The 15,193-nt window shown below is 42.5% G+C and overlaps 1 protein-coding gene across 3 annotated transcripts in view; it reads left to right on the top strand.

The window, feature by feature from the left end:
• The window catches only part of LOC140064633 (signal transducer and activator of transcription 5B), a 105,003-nt gene that overhangs the window by 56,111 nt on the left and 33,699 nt on the right, over positions 1 to 15,193 (top strand). For all 3 annotated transcript variants that reach the window (XM_072111712.1, XM_072111713.1, XM_072111714.1), the window contains one exon: positions 13,114 to 13,170. The gene's annotated coding sequence lies outside the window, so the exon portion shown is untranslated. The remainder of the gene's footprint in view (positions 1 to 13,113; positions 13,171 to 15,193) is intronic.

The following is a 15,193-nucleotide window of genomic DNA, read 5'->3' as shown; positions in this document are numbered from 1 at the left end:
AAAAAAACAAAGTTATTTTGAAATACAGCCCTATATAAACTATGAAAACTTCAAATTTGTAGATTTTTTTGAAAGATCCATTGGGGTTGAGGACTGGTGTCAGTAGTCAGAGACCTTTGTATAACATAATATCAGTGGGAAGGGATTAGGAATCTTTTCTATGGATACACCGTATTGGTAGTAACACATGGAGGCAAGGACGCAGTTCTGTAATTGGGATCAGCCAGAGATGAGGTTGGATCAGTGAGTTGAATAAAGCCAGCCACATCTCGTTTCCCCTTACATTTTCGTTTCTCTCTTTGGTGGTGGTGATTCCCCTGTGAGGGGACAGGACCTGCCCCTTGCGGGTGGATTTCACACTTCTGTTTCCCCCTCCTCTTATCTCTTTCACTTTCCTTGCACAGTGATCTTGTTATCGGCAGTGGCAGTTCTATAAAGGGGACGTGCTCGCTTCACTCTTTAGGGGATAAGTCATTTATTTGGTTAATTTGTCATGTTGGTATCTTTTTATAACATATTGGTATCTTTTGGTGTGTGCGTTTTGTTTCCAGTAGTAGGTGATGAGTCAGACGTTGACCACAGCACCAGTAGCACATCGCCGTCATAGCGCTTCCAATCCGACCCTCCACACTGACATTATGTTTTATTGGTAAGACGTTATTGTTGGAAACTGAAAACAGAAGATTACTATAATAAGTCAGGCTTGTAGGAAAAGAGTCCTTCTTCTGGCTCTGCTTGTCGATAGTGGACAAGTCTTACTGTGTAAGGTTATGTTCACATTGCAGGTTAAGCTCTCTGTTTTAAGGACATGTATAGCGGATTCCCTTGTATACTTACAAAGGAGGGCTAGGATGTATACCCCTGTATATACATACATTGGAATACGTCATCCTATTCATTTCCTCACCTTAGAAAGGGAGGATTAAACATCGGCAGCAACCAGTGATTGTCCGCTGCTCAGGTTCAGTGTGTTTCCCCCACTTCACATCAGTTGGGACCTCCCTTAGCGTACACTCTGCAGAGGCCAAGGGTGGATGCAATACGATGCATCCGTACCCCTTTGGCTCCAAATAGGATGCGGGGGGGGGGGGAAATACCTCATGCAATGTGTACTAGTCAGACAGAGGCAAAAAAGATTAGTCTGTCTGGCAATATACTCTATGGATATGTTCAGCATGTACGGTGGGAACAGCGTCTATGCCGAGCATATGAAGAAAACGAGATGTAACCTACTCAAACTAAACAAATATGTAGTTCATCAACCAGCAGTAACTCGCTTAGGCCTCATTCACACAGCCATATGCTCGTCCAGACCAGAGCACACGGCCAAGTGGAGAAGGGTAGCGAAGTGAGCGCTCCTCACCCCTCCCCTCTTCTTGAGAGCCAAACGGCTGCACTGTAGACTTCTGTTGTTGCCGTGATCTGGCCACAGATCATGCGCCAATGACTGTAGAAAATGACCGCCTGCCGCTTGCACGAATAGGACACTCTCTAAAATTTGTGGCTGAGGCAGTCGGCTTATACACGGGGCTCAGTCTCAGCTTCTCAGTATCAGAATATTCTTACAAAGGGCCTAAAAGTGGAACTTGGCTTAAACTTTCCCTAGTTTACATCTAGTTTTTAGCCTGTCTAAAGGGAAAATGCTTAATTTTTGATATGAGGGTATGTGAGTTTTTCTGAAATGCCCCTATTAGCCTGTAAGCTGATCAATGAGCAGAGAGCGGTGTAAATCTGGTCGTGTGACATTGTGACATATTTTTAGCTGCTCCGAGTGTGTACATTGGTATGTGACCATCCTACTACATATCTTCCTGCGGTGCCTCAGAATTTACTCTGCATACCATAGTACGCTCAGCAGGTTGTGGCTAAATGGGCCACAATTATTTATAATTTTCATGGCTGTATTTTAAGAAAGTGCTATTCTTGTGCTGATTGTCTTCATCCTCATATGGCCCGTTTCAGTTCTTAAAGCATATATTTACTTGGATTTTTTTATGCACTTAAAATAAAAAAGAAAACAAGGAAACCTTGTAAATAGCCTTCGTTAAAATGATTGTACGATTTGTTGTATACTATACATCTGCTTTTTGTATCAATGTATCTCAATGGTTACAGACTACTAACATTTTCTCTGTAGTCTGCGTTTGCAGTCAATTGGGGGTGAGATTTATCAAACCCTGTACGCCAATTTTCTCCCACACTAAAAATTACCCCCCATTCACCAGCTCTACATTAAGCGGGTGTGGAGTGGCATAAAGGGGGTCGAGCCAGTTGTAAAACCTCAAAACCTGGTGTAGAGCAGCCCAGGAGGCCGAAGCCTCTAGATCTATCAGGCACAGCAAGAAGGGGTTTGCTTCACATCCCTCCACAAGTCGTCTGTGTTATAAAATAATAGAATAGAACAGAGGATTTTCTTCTGCTTTAAGAAGCAAAGATGCAATTTTCTAAATTTTCAACAATTTCTTACAACTATCCTTTCCATCTTCTGTTTATCAGTACTTGCACAGATTTGTAGTCATCCAGTAGCATTTCTAGTCTTGGAGTCAGTATTTTTACACTCCCGTATGGTCATTTTTAATGGATGGTACCCAAGAAATCCACAGAAAGGAGGTCCATTCCTACTAGCGGATGGAGTGACTGGTCCAGCTGCTCTTTTCTTTAGTATCAGAGTGTTAAAAATTGCTCACACAGACCAGCAATTTCTGACTTTGTCATACATTGAATGGAGTTTTTGGACTCTTGATCTCATTTGCGCTCCATTAATTAGTGAGGATAAGGTTCCGTTTTCTTGATCATGGGGGTCCCAGCAATACAAACCCTCACCATGCCGCTTGTTATTCCCTATTCTGTAGATTGGGGATAACATGCAAAAATGTTTTTTTTTTTTTTATTTAGGTCATTTTTTATTTCTAATTTTTTATGTTACCATTTATTTAAAAAACATAAACTTTTTATTATCCCAAAGTATCAACATCAGAAATTTGACATTACATCATATATTTAAACAGACAAAATATAGTAAAAAAAAATTGTTGGTTCAAAAAGCAAGTTAGGCTCTATCCACAGTCGCACTCCGAGATGACCGGAGCAGCCACATGCGCATGCAAAGGCTGCACCGTTCATCTGTATGGAGCTGATGAGGTTTACTGAGTATGGCGCTCGGTGGGAATGAACGGGCAGCCCACGTATGTGCAACCGGCTGCTCTAGTCATGACGTGGGGATCCATTCACGGAGATCCCCACCGATCAGCAGGTTAGATCCACAGCATTGTGCCTAACTTGCTTCTTGGGACAACCCCTTTGAAAATCAAACATGTACTTAATCATCACCGTGGGCTCATTTTCCTCCTGACTTAATGAGGCTTGGGGTGTATTTCTACACTAAGGTTTTCTGGTGCAGTACTATCTTATCTTTATATGGACTTGTTTTGGCTGAAGATGAAAAATTGATCCTAGAAACCTAAAATTCCTATAATGCAGGGAGTAGATAACACAGAATCCAGTGTTGACAGTAGGTGAATAGAAGTCTCTGCAGGTCACAGAGCATGCTCAGAACGCTACTACAGACCCGTTTCTATAACTTGGGTAAAAGTTCTGTGATAATGTACTGAATATGTAACAAAAAATAGCTACTATCCTCTACAGACACACCAGAAGAGACAAAAATGTTCCAATATCTGGCTTTAATTAACAACAAAAATAGAAATTATACGTTCCCTTTCAGCATCATGCAGACTGGGGAATTTCTAAATATGGTGAATCCCTTAGTTAGGGTTGTGGGGGTTGGGGGATGTATTTAGGAGGGGCTCTTGGTCCTGTCACTTTTACTCATCATCTCTCCTCAACATTGGCTGGATCAGTGTCCTCACTTACCCCTGGGGCTTGGCTGGATTGGGCCAGTTTGGTTCGTCTCTTTTTAGTTCTTGGTGAACGGTTGTATTTTTTTGAAGAACAGATAATAATACAATGATAGTAACTCTCAGATCTACTGATATTTCTAGGGATTGTGTTTGTATTGGGTTCTGCCCTTGGCAGATATAGTTGCCAGCATTGGGTTTGGGTCGATTAGTGTTGGGTTTGGTTGGGTATTTCACAAAGGTGATGTCTTCAGTGATGTGCAAGGGCTGAATCCAGAGAGATGACATTGGTTTACGTCATTGTGTACAAAACATACATGAACCTATTTAATGTTCTCCCTGTTCCTGATTTAATCCGAAGTATCTGGATCTCCAGCGCCGGGGTGTAAGAGCTTATCTTGGCACAGATGCCATGATAACTTTTCCAGTTTTGTGCAATCAATGGCTTCCCTGTGACAGGACACAAACTCTGTGATGCAACTTGATACATTATCTTTGTTATGTAAATTAATTTACTGTAATTATTATTATTATGTCTTTCTGTCACCCCCTCATCCTTAGACTGTAAGCTCTTGTGTCACACCCTCATCCTCATAGACTGTAAGCTCTTGTGTCACCCCCTCATCCTTATAGACTGTAAGCTCTTGTGTCACCCCCTCATCCTCATAGACTGTAAGCTCTTGTGTCACCCCCTCATCCTCATAGACTGGAAGCTCTTGTGTCACCCCCTTATCCTCATAGACTGGAAGCTCTTGTGTCACCCCCTTATCCTCATAGACTGGAAGCTCTTGTGTCACCCCCTCATCCTCATAGACTGGAAGCTCTTGTGTCACCCCCTCATCCTCATAGACTGTAAGCTCTTGTGTCACCCCCTCATCCTTATAGACTGTAAGCTCTTGTGTCACACCCTCATCCTCATAGACTGTAAGCTCTTGTGTCACCCCCTCATCCTCATAGACTGTAAGCTCTTGTGTCACCCCCTCATCCTCATAGACTGTAAGCTCTTGTGTCACCCCCTTATCCTCATAGACTGTAAGCTCTTGTGTCACCCCCTCATCCTCATAGACTGTAAGCTCTTGTGTCACCCCCTCATCCTCATAGACTGTAAGCTCTTGTGTCACCCCCTCATCCTCATAGACTGGAAGCTCTTGTGTCACCTCCTCATCCTCGTAGACTGTAAGCTCTTGTGTCACCTGGTGTACAGGTCCTGATAAATGCCCCCCATGGTGTCTAGCGTATCCCCCTACCCTCACAATGCTTTGTGCAGTGGATTCAGGGAGGATGCCCAACACCTCTCTTATGTGGCAGAGTAATTTCCCATGTGGTGATGACTTTGCATTTGATGTACTTGCTATATCTTGTTCCCTCGCATCTCTTATGTATATGGAGTTATCCCAGGCCGAGTATTGATGGCCTTTCTTCAGGACCATCAATATCAGACTAGCTAATTGAATTCATTGTTTATTGGCCACAGCTCTGTCATTTGTAGTGACTGATATCGTAGTTCAATCCAGGGGTGTGTCACTATAAAATGTCTGGTTAAAGGGATACACAAGACCCCGGGCCGCTTCTGATTGATGATCAATTAGTGTGCCGGCTGTCTGACCCCCCCCCCCCCCCAATAGCCTAAAAACCAAACCCCTACATAAATTGTATATATTATAGCTGGAGATAAATGTCTTAATTCATTAACACCTTAATGGCCATGAAATTTTTACCGTTAGTTGACAAGTAGAATGACCCTGTTTTATTTGTTGGGCTACCAAAATATTTTTGTGCCATATTTAATGAAAGTTATGCAAACTTTAAAACGTGTCTACGGTAAACCTTGGAATATATTGTGTTGTAATATATTTCATTACAGGAAATCTATCATAAAAATCCATCTTGATAAACCAGGGACACTTACTTTTAGATCCAGGCACCGTGACTGTGATAATCTTCTTAAATTTGTTATCCATGGCCTCCTTACTTCTAAAAATCAACTTTTACAATTATTCTAATGAGCTTGAAGGGCTCCTGGAGTTTTTACCAGAGCTCTTCTGTGCTGCAGATTGACAGGCTGTTACAGTGTGCAAGGAGCACTTCCCCGTTCCCACTATGGGCTGAAACTCCCTCTCCCTGCAGCTAGTGGGAGGAGGGGATGTGCTGAGAAAACAAGGTGCAGATGGAGACAGAGTAACAGCCTCTGAAGCTACAGCACACAGGGGGCTCTGGTAAAGCTTGTAGGTCTGGCGCATGCGCAATGAAGCCGGCGTATTGGCAAGAGGAGGAAGTTCCCAGCGCCGAGATCTTCAGATGTGAGTCTGATGTGCCGGACTCGCATCTTTGTTTGTTTCTTCCATTGAGCTCACAGACAGCTGTCATACAGTTCGATCTGGGACCCTAAAACACAGGTCCATAAAGACCTGTAGTTGGTTTTGGGTCCCAATTGACTTGACTTCTCTTTAAGATTGTAAATGAATACCAAATTAAATTATTAGAATGAGCTGCCATGTTTTTTGTTAGTTGGTTTATAATGTAACAAGTGAGTCACCTGGTCATATCTTTCTGTTTTGTCACATTTTTGGAGAGTTTTTGTATTCTTTTTTTGTATTCTTTCCTAAAAGCCTGTCTCCAGCAGTGGACATTCTTGAGCCTGGCTGGGCCATTATGTCTGTTATCTTCATTTGATGCAAAGTTTGAGATATGTTGTTCCCTGTCAGCAACTTCAACCGGATTACTGACAGGAAGCCGTAAAAACCCCTTCCCCTTGATCATTACTTTATCTCCCGTATCTGGACTTCTTAGGGATTCCAGCAACATATGGATTCAGCAATGTTATTGGCAACCCCCTTTATAGATGACAATGAGAGATGACATGAGGTCATTGCCTTCTTGGTAGCTGCCTTTACATTCACCATTCACCATGGATATCATCCCCCTTCTGCTGTCTGACAGGTTATAGGTCAGTCACTCTTGTGCATTCAGGGCAATTACAGTATGCTGAGCCTTAAAGGGGTTGGTAACTTACCACATGTTTTTTGTAATGTGTGGGGGACAGGATATTTTGGTAAATTTCCTTAGGTTTCTGTATTATTTAAATGGCTAACCCCTTTAGAATTATGAGGTCTAAGGGCAAGGGCGTAAGTAGAAGAGGTTGGGCCCCATAGCAGACTTTTGAATGGGGCCCCCCTTACCCCTTCGCCAGGCAGTCTTCTTATCCCAGGCGGTTTAGGCAACATACCTGTCTCGGTAACTGCAGACCCCATGGGGGAAGTAGATGGCAGGAAGCTAGAGATAAAAGATCCCTAGTCCTGCCGTCACCTGACATTTTTTTTATCCAAGTTCCTGACTATTGTGATGTACAATGTGCAGCATAATATGTATATAATAGTACATATTCACCATTCTTTAGGGTGTTTAGTCGGATACCAGGGCCCCCTAACACTGTGGGCCCCATAGCAGCCGCTATGGCTGCTACCACTGTTGTTACGCCCCTGTTTAAGGGTTTAGGGCCTGAATTGTATATCAGTGGTTCTCCGACTGTGATTATCCACCCTGCTGAATGCCTTCTACCGCATCCTTAGTATCATTACATTCCCGGAAGTAGAAATTGACTGAGTTGCACTTCGGTGGAGTGATATTGGCTCCTACGGAAAGAGAAGTAGAGCCATGTGTCTTGAATAGCATCGTGTAACTCAAGTCCTACTATAGTGTTGCGTTGGCAGTACTTGGCACCTATCCCGTAGTATACAGTTATCTATCTTCTTACACTCACATCTTCTAAAGCTACTTCCCTATAGACACAATGTACCCCAATACCCCCTCTATTTTACTAGCTGGGGTATGAGTTGTTTGATGCTTTGCTTATACTGGAGAGTTGTAGCTATTTCTGTGGCATGGAAGGATAAATGTCATCACCCTCTGTTTTCTTTCCCAAAATAGTGACTGTGCCATGTTAAAGAATAATCCATTGTGACCCTTCAACCTTGCAAATATCATTAGTCAGGGAAGGGAAGATCACCTTGTTTACTGCATGTCACAGACAGGATTAGGACCCTATGCACTCACCATATCTCCGCTTCATGGGGCTTTGGAAGATTGTGAAAGGTATACTAAAAATGTAGACAGTGTAAACAGTGTGTAAATGTACACCAGTCTAAATATACATCAATTTTACCAAAATAGCTAAAGGGGATAAATTGGGTGCAATTTTAGACGGATTTGTTTAACTTTACAACCACCTGTTGATTGGCAGAAGATTTTGCCCCCGCTTACCTACTAGCCCCCCGCTAACCTACTAGGGCAGTGGTGGCGAACCTATGGCACGGGTGCCAGAGGTGGCACTCAGAGCCCTCTTTATGGGCACCCGTGCTATCACCCCACGGCAGACTCCGCCAGACAGAACTCAAGGCCTTTTGCAGTCCCAGCCAGCCCAGGACCCTAGAAGGAAGCTACATTGATAACCACAGCTTTTTCTCCTTATTTCTACTGTATTGGCTTCCTCAGATGCCTAAACAATTTAAACATGTGACAGAGCAGGGAGTAATAAGTTTGTTTAAAATTGTCGCATCGGCACTTTGAAAAAAATATGCAGGTTTTGGATATAGTTTGGGCACTCGGCGTCTAAAAGGTTTGCCATCACTGTCCTAGGGGATTAACTGTCCTTTATAGATGTTGTTCTCTTATGTGGAATCTCCTCAGTTTACCTATAAAATATCTCCTCCAAAGTCATGTAAAAATGAGCAGAGAAGAGTCGTATTTCCCTGAAAGTTTAGAGGCTGAGTATCACTGCATACACCCCTATCTTTGGTTCTGTAGTACCTAGAAACATGTTATTGGTGTCCTATAAAGTACAAGAATCTCATCTTTCAAATCACATCAGGCTGGTGGTTCTGTGATCTACAGTTTAATTATAAAGTTTAATTATACATTTATACGAACGTGTGCTCGCACGGACAAGCACGTGTCGGTACGCTGGAGAGTGGGAGGGATAGGCGCTCCCCTCTCCATAGGAAATGGCGCCGCACAGCTGAAAACAAGGCGAAAGATGGAGCCAGCTCTTTCTTTTCCTCAGTTATAGTACAGTACTGCTTGGTCACCATAACAGTCTTTGGGGACATATAGTCCCAAATTTGTGGCAGAATATACGTTTAATAATAATCTTTATATAGCACCATCATATTCTGTAGCGCTTGACACATCATAGGGAACAGATATAAATAAAATAATACAGGCAGTCCCCGGGTTACATACAAGATGGGGTCTGTAGCTTTGTTCTTAAGTTGAATTTGTATGTAAGTCAGAACTGTATATTTTATCATTGTAATCCCAGCCAGAACTTTTTTGGTCTCAGTGACAATTGGATTTAAAAAATGTTGGGTTGTCATAAGAACCAGGATTAACACTAAAGCTTCATTACAGACACCTGTGATAACTGTTATAGCTGATCATTGTAGCCTAAAACTAAAGTACAATAAATTACCAATATCCAGAGGTCCGTTTGTAACTATGGGTCGTATGTAAGTCGAGTGTTCTTAAGTAGGGGACCGCCTGTATATCACAAACAGTCATGAAACAATAAGAGGGGGAAATATGAGCTGAGTATTTAATTCCCGGATATTTTTTTGACTACCTGTTCTGTAAATGACTGAACCACAAGCCCGATACAATGTGAAAGCAGGTTTCTAGGTGCTGTAGAACCAAAGATGGTGACACTCCCCCTGCAGCCTCTAAACTTGACACCTCTCTGCTCATTTGCATATGACTTTAGAGTTTTTTTTTTTTAATTGGTAAACTGGTGAGATTTCACATGAAAGTGGCAATTCTAGAAAGGACGTCTCTGGCAAAGGCTACATGCACACAGACCATGGAGATTTAGAAGTTTCTGAGGTAAAACTGTTCTAGTTGCCCATGAAAACCAATCAGAGCTCAGATTTAATTTTATAAACCGCTGTGGGAAAATGAAAGCTGAGCTCTGATTGGTTGCTGTGGGCTCTCAGCCACTTCTGCTTGATCTCTCCCAATGTTTTTGTCCTAGTTCTGTCTGTAGATTCAGGTTGCAGCCACACGTGACGCTTGTGTTGAGGGTAGAAACACGTACCCGGGGGGGGGGGGGGGGGGCACGTGGGGGGCACGTGGCCTGATCACATACGCATGCATCAACACCTGGACAAGGCCCGTCCCAGGGTGCTTGTGTTGCATTTGTCAATGCAACACGCGCGCCACATGTGATCGCACCCTTAACTGATAGCACACCAAAAATTTCACTTCTACAGGCTCATACACAAGATGTGCCGACTGGGCAGCCACAAATCTTAGAGCAGGTCTTATTCTTGGGCACACAAGAGTCTAAAACGCATAATAAAAGTGGTGTCCTCTTAAAAAAAAGAAAAGTATATACCATATTTTTCGTACTATAAGGCGCACCATCAATAAATGCCTTCTAAAACGTTGAGGTTCATATATAAGGCGCACCTGATGATAAGGATGAATGACCAGCAGGTGGCAGACCTGTGCACAGTTCAAGGCAGCTGTTGTCTGTAAGTAGGGTTCATATATAAGGCGCACTGGACTATAAGGCGCACCTTTGATTTCTGAGAAAATCAAAGGATTTTTTGTGCCTTTATAGTCTGAAAAATACAGTAATCAGTAACTGTATTATAATAACAGGAAAGCAGCCAGTATGTGCAGGCAAATAAGACGCTCCTCATCTTTCCTTCATTGCCTTTACCTAATAACAAGAAGCCGGCTAATGTCACAGATTTGTAACCTTCCTGTTTTCCTCTAATGAAATGTCCTTTCCACCAGTGCTTCTTTATCATTAAGACACAAATCTAGTTTCCTCTCATCAGAATCTACTAGTGACAACCTTTACCCCCTAGGAGTGTATCAGCTCACAGGCCTAATCCTTAAATCCGGAGATTAATGTGGCGTTTGTCATGCAGCCTCCAGCTCCAATATCAATGTTTATCCTGACGGCTATTTACCAAGATGCCGCGGGGCCAGATGTAATGTCCTTAAACCTGGCGGCACAACACGTCTTATCACGTCTGTCTCTTCATTGTATTAATAACATTTATAATCTGAAAGACCTGATCAGATAATGGACGGGCATGTAATATCCAAAGTAGGTCAAAGGAGACCAAATTAAATAAGGAAAAGAAAAATCCAGCTTAAATATTAATCGGGAGCAATGTGCAGTGAAGTGTGTATGAGAAGTCATTGGACGGGGTGGTGGAAAAAGTGATTGGACGTGAGATTTGTTATTGGCAGTGGCACGAGGAATATTGTTTCCCTGTACTGTTATTATATTAACATAATCGCTTACAATTGACATGCTTGTCTGACAATATAAATGTTTGCTTGACATAAAACCCACCCCTTTGACTCATTATTACCTGTTGGTTGTGTCTGACCACAGCTTATCACAATTTAAAGGGTTTGTCCAATGTCAGCAAATAACTGCTATGGTGAAAGTTATTACATTTTCCATTATGCTTTCTGTATTGATTCCTCACACTTTTCTAGGTCTCTGCTTGCTGTCATTCTGTAGGATGCGTCATTATTTACTTCCTGTGGATGTAACCGGGTCATGTGATGTCACACAGGTGCATGGCTCGTTATATCGTAGCCATAAATCAGAGCTGTGTTGTATAACTAGCAGTGCACCTGTGTGACATCACATGACCATGGACAGATTTCTATCCACTGTAAGTAAACAATAAGGCTTCCTATAGAATGACAGCAAGCAGAGATCTAGAAAATCACGAGCACAAAAAGAATATTGGAAAACTGTATAACTTTATAACAACTCCTTTAAGTCCACCATCTTACTTTTCACAGCACTTGTGGGATTTCTGCTCAAAGGGGGTGGGATAGTCCCACATTTTTTTTTTTGTTCCCTATAAACAGGATTAGACATAAACATTTGGTTGTTAGAGGCCCCCCCATGGGTCACACGGACAAGATCCTGAATGGAGGTATGTTCATGCATACACTCTGTATCGCTCCGTTCTTGGGCTGTGTTCACACGGCTGTTACGTTTGGACAGGAGCTAGCCATTGTTTCAATGGCCATAACAGGATCCTAAGTATTTCTATGGGCTCATACCTCCGGCCTGTGTGTGTGCCGACTGCCTGTAACAAACCTCAGAGCAGGTCCTATTCCTGCCTGTGTTTCCATCTCGGACAGTCATCTCTCCTGTCATTGGGAGTAAGTGGCGCTATTAGAATTCATAAAATAAATGATATAAACATGATTTTTATTACCCTGAACATTGCAGCCTGGTAGGCCAGTAATGGCCGCTGCAGACTTAAGGAGTGTGTTAGCCCACTCCGAGATCTTGTTTGACCTGTCTATGGACATTCTTTACTGTACATCTCAGACACTAAGAGCTTGAAGGAAATTTCTCGGCCCATGGTCAGGGATTTGTCTTATCCACAGCCGATTTATTCCAGATTTGTTACTTATTCTAAGACGAAGTCTGACCTCTAATTACTAGCCGTCGGTGACATCAGGGTTTGTTCCGCACACTTGTAGTTATAATCTTACATCCATGACTCCTTCTCATCTGGTTAGACAAAAGCCTTTTTTAAAATTAATTTTAATGTTAATGCTCAGGGATTGACATATATTATGCCAAGGCCTAGGATTTCTAATTCTAATGCCAGCATTAGTAAACACATGGGATTAACCCCGGGGTCATAAGATGGGCACAGAGCCGCTCCTTTTCTTCAAGCTTTAATACATCATCCTTTATTTTTTTCCTCAGATTAAAGTAGAAATAGATTTTTTAAAATGTATAATTTGTGCAGTGGATTGTAGAGATGCCTCCTAGAAAAATGACACCCCTGACATTCCAGAGTTATAAAATGATTCCTGGGCATTTTTGTTTTTTTGGCGTCATTAGTGAATAAACTGTAATATGTTAGAGCTTTGTGTGGTTTATTGTTCACAAAATGATTTTCATCGCCTTGTCTACAATGGGGGTTGTAGTAGCTCCTACTGGGTACTAGGTACTGGGTACTGGCTGCACATCTATCGTCAGTTCCAGATCCAGATTGTTTATGGAGGATGTTTTTGGCTAGATGGTGTTTTTTTTTTTCTTAGACAAGGTGCGGGTATGTATGTGGGAATGTTTTTGTTCTTGCAGCATTTATTTGGAAAAGTGGCAAAACTTTCAGGAATTTTTATACTTTTATTAATTGCATTGAATTTAAATACAATATTTTTAATAACTTTGAAAAATATGTATATATTTTTTTTTTTGCAGAAATTTTGGGAGTGTATTGGACTTCATCCATTGTGTCACTGGGCTGGCCTCTGAGACGTGAGTAATTTTCCTTACACTTTTAATTACTATATTTGCCTCACAAGCATAACATATAAGCGGGCATTAAGTGGGCTTAGGGAAATGTTGCCTTATTTTTTACTAAACCAGAAACTATTTATTACATGAATACATTGATGAACATTGTAGGTTCCTTAGTGAACGCTCGATATGACCAACAAATCCTAGACGGACTGTAAGAATCATCTTGACAATTCCTTGAATTGTGACAATAACAGAAAATTTGAAACTCAAAATAAAATGATATGGACGATTTACACCCGGGCAGTAGAGCATGATATGGACGATTTACACCCGGGCAGTAGAACATAATATGGCCGATTTACAACTGGGCAGTAGAACATAATATGGCCGATTTACAACTGGGCAGTAGAGCATGATATGGATGGTTTACACCCGGGCAGTAGAGCATGATATGGACGATTTACACCCGGGCAGTAGAGCATGATATGGACGATTTACACCCGGGCAGTAGAACATAATATGGCCGATTTACAACTGGGCAGTAGAACATAATATGGCCGATTTACAACTGGGCAGTAGAACATAATATGGCCGATTTACAACTGGGCAGTAGAGCATGATATGGATGGTTTACACCCGGGCAGTAGAGCATGATATGGACGATTTACACCCGGGCAGTAGAGCATGATATGGACGATTTACACCCGGGCAGTAGAACATAATATGGCCGATTTACAACCGGGCAGTAGAACATAATATGGCCGATTTACAACTGGGCAGTAGAGCATGATATGGATGGTTTACACCCGGGCAGTAGAGCATGATATGGACGATTTACACCCGGGCAGTAGAGCATGATATGGACGATTTACACCCGGGCAGTAGAACATAATATGGCCGATTTACAACCGGGCAGTAGAACATAATATGGCCGATTTACAACTGGGCAGTAGAGCATGATATGGATGGTTTACACCCGGGCAGTAGAGCATGATATGGACGATTTACACCCGGGCAGTAGAGCATGATATGGACGATTTACACCCGGGCAGTAGAACATAATATGGCCGATTTACAACCGGGCAGTAGAACATAATATGGCCGATTTACAACTGGGCAGTAGAGCATGATATGGACGATTTACAACCGGGCAGTAGAGCATGATATGGACGATTTACACCCGGGCAGTAGAGCATGATATGGACAATTTACAACCGGGCAGTAGAACATAATATGGCCGATTTACAACTGGGCAGTAGAGCATGATATGGACGATTTACACCCGGGCAGTAGAGCATGATATGGACGATTTACACCTGGGCAGTAGAACATAATATGGCCGATTTACAACCGGGCAGTAGAACATAATATGGCCGATTTACAACTGGGCAGTAGAGCATGATATGGACGATTTACACCCGGGCAGTAGAGCATGATATGGACAATTTACAACCGGGCAGTAGAGCATGATATGGACGATTTACACCCGGGCAGTAGAGCATGATATGGACAATTTACAACCGGGCAGTAGAACATAATATGGCCGATTTACAACTGGGCAGTAGAGCATGATATGGACGATTTACACCCGGGCAGTAGAGCATGATATGGACGATTTACACCTGGGCAGTAGAACATAATATGGACAATTTACAACCGGGCAGTAGAGCATGATATGGACGATTTACACCCGGGCAGTAGAGCATGATATGGACAATTTACAACCGGGCAGTAGAACATAATATGGATGATTTACAACCGGGCAGTAGAACATAATATGGCCGATTTACAACTGGGCAGTAGAGCATGATATGGACGATTTACACCCGGGCAGTAGAGCATGATATGGACGATTTACACCCGGGCAGTAGAGCATGATGTGGACGATTTACACCCGGGCAGTAGAGCATGATGTGGACGATTTACACCCGGGCAGTAGAGCATGATATGGACGATTTACACCCGGGCAGTAGAGCATGATATGGACGATTTACACCCGGGCAGTAGAGCATGATATGGACGATTTACACCCGGGCGG

Source organism: Engystomops pustulosus, chromosome 6 (genome assembly GCF_040894005.1).
Source record: "Engystomops pustulosus chromosome 6, aEngPut4.maternal, whole genome shotgun sequence".
Taxonomy (NCBI): Eukaryota; Metazoa; Chordata; class Amphibia; order Anura; family Leptodactylidae; genus Engystomops; species Engystomops pustulosus.
Note: the sequence above shows the minus strand (reverse complement) of the source record. Positions and strands in the feature narration are given on the sequence as shown.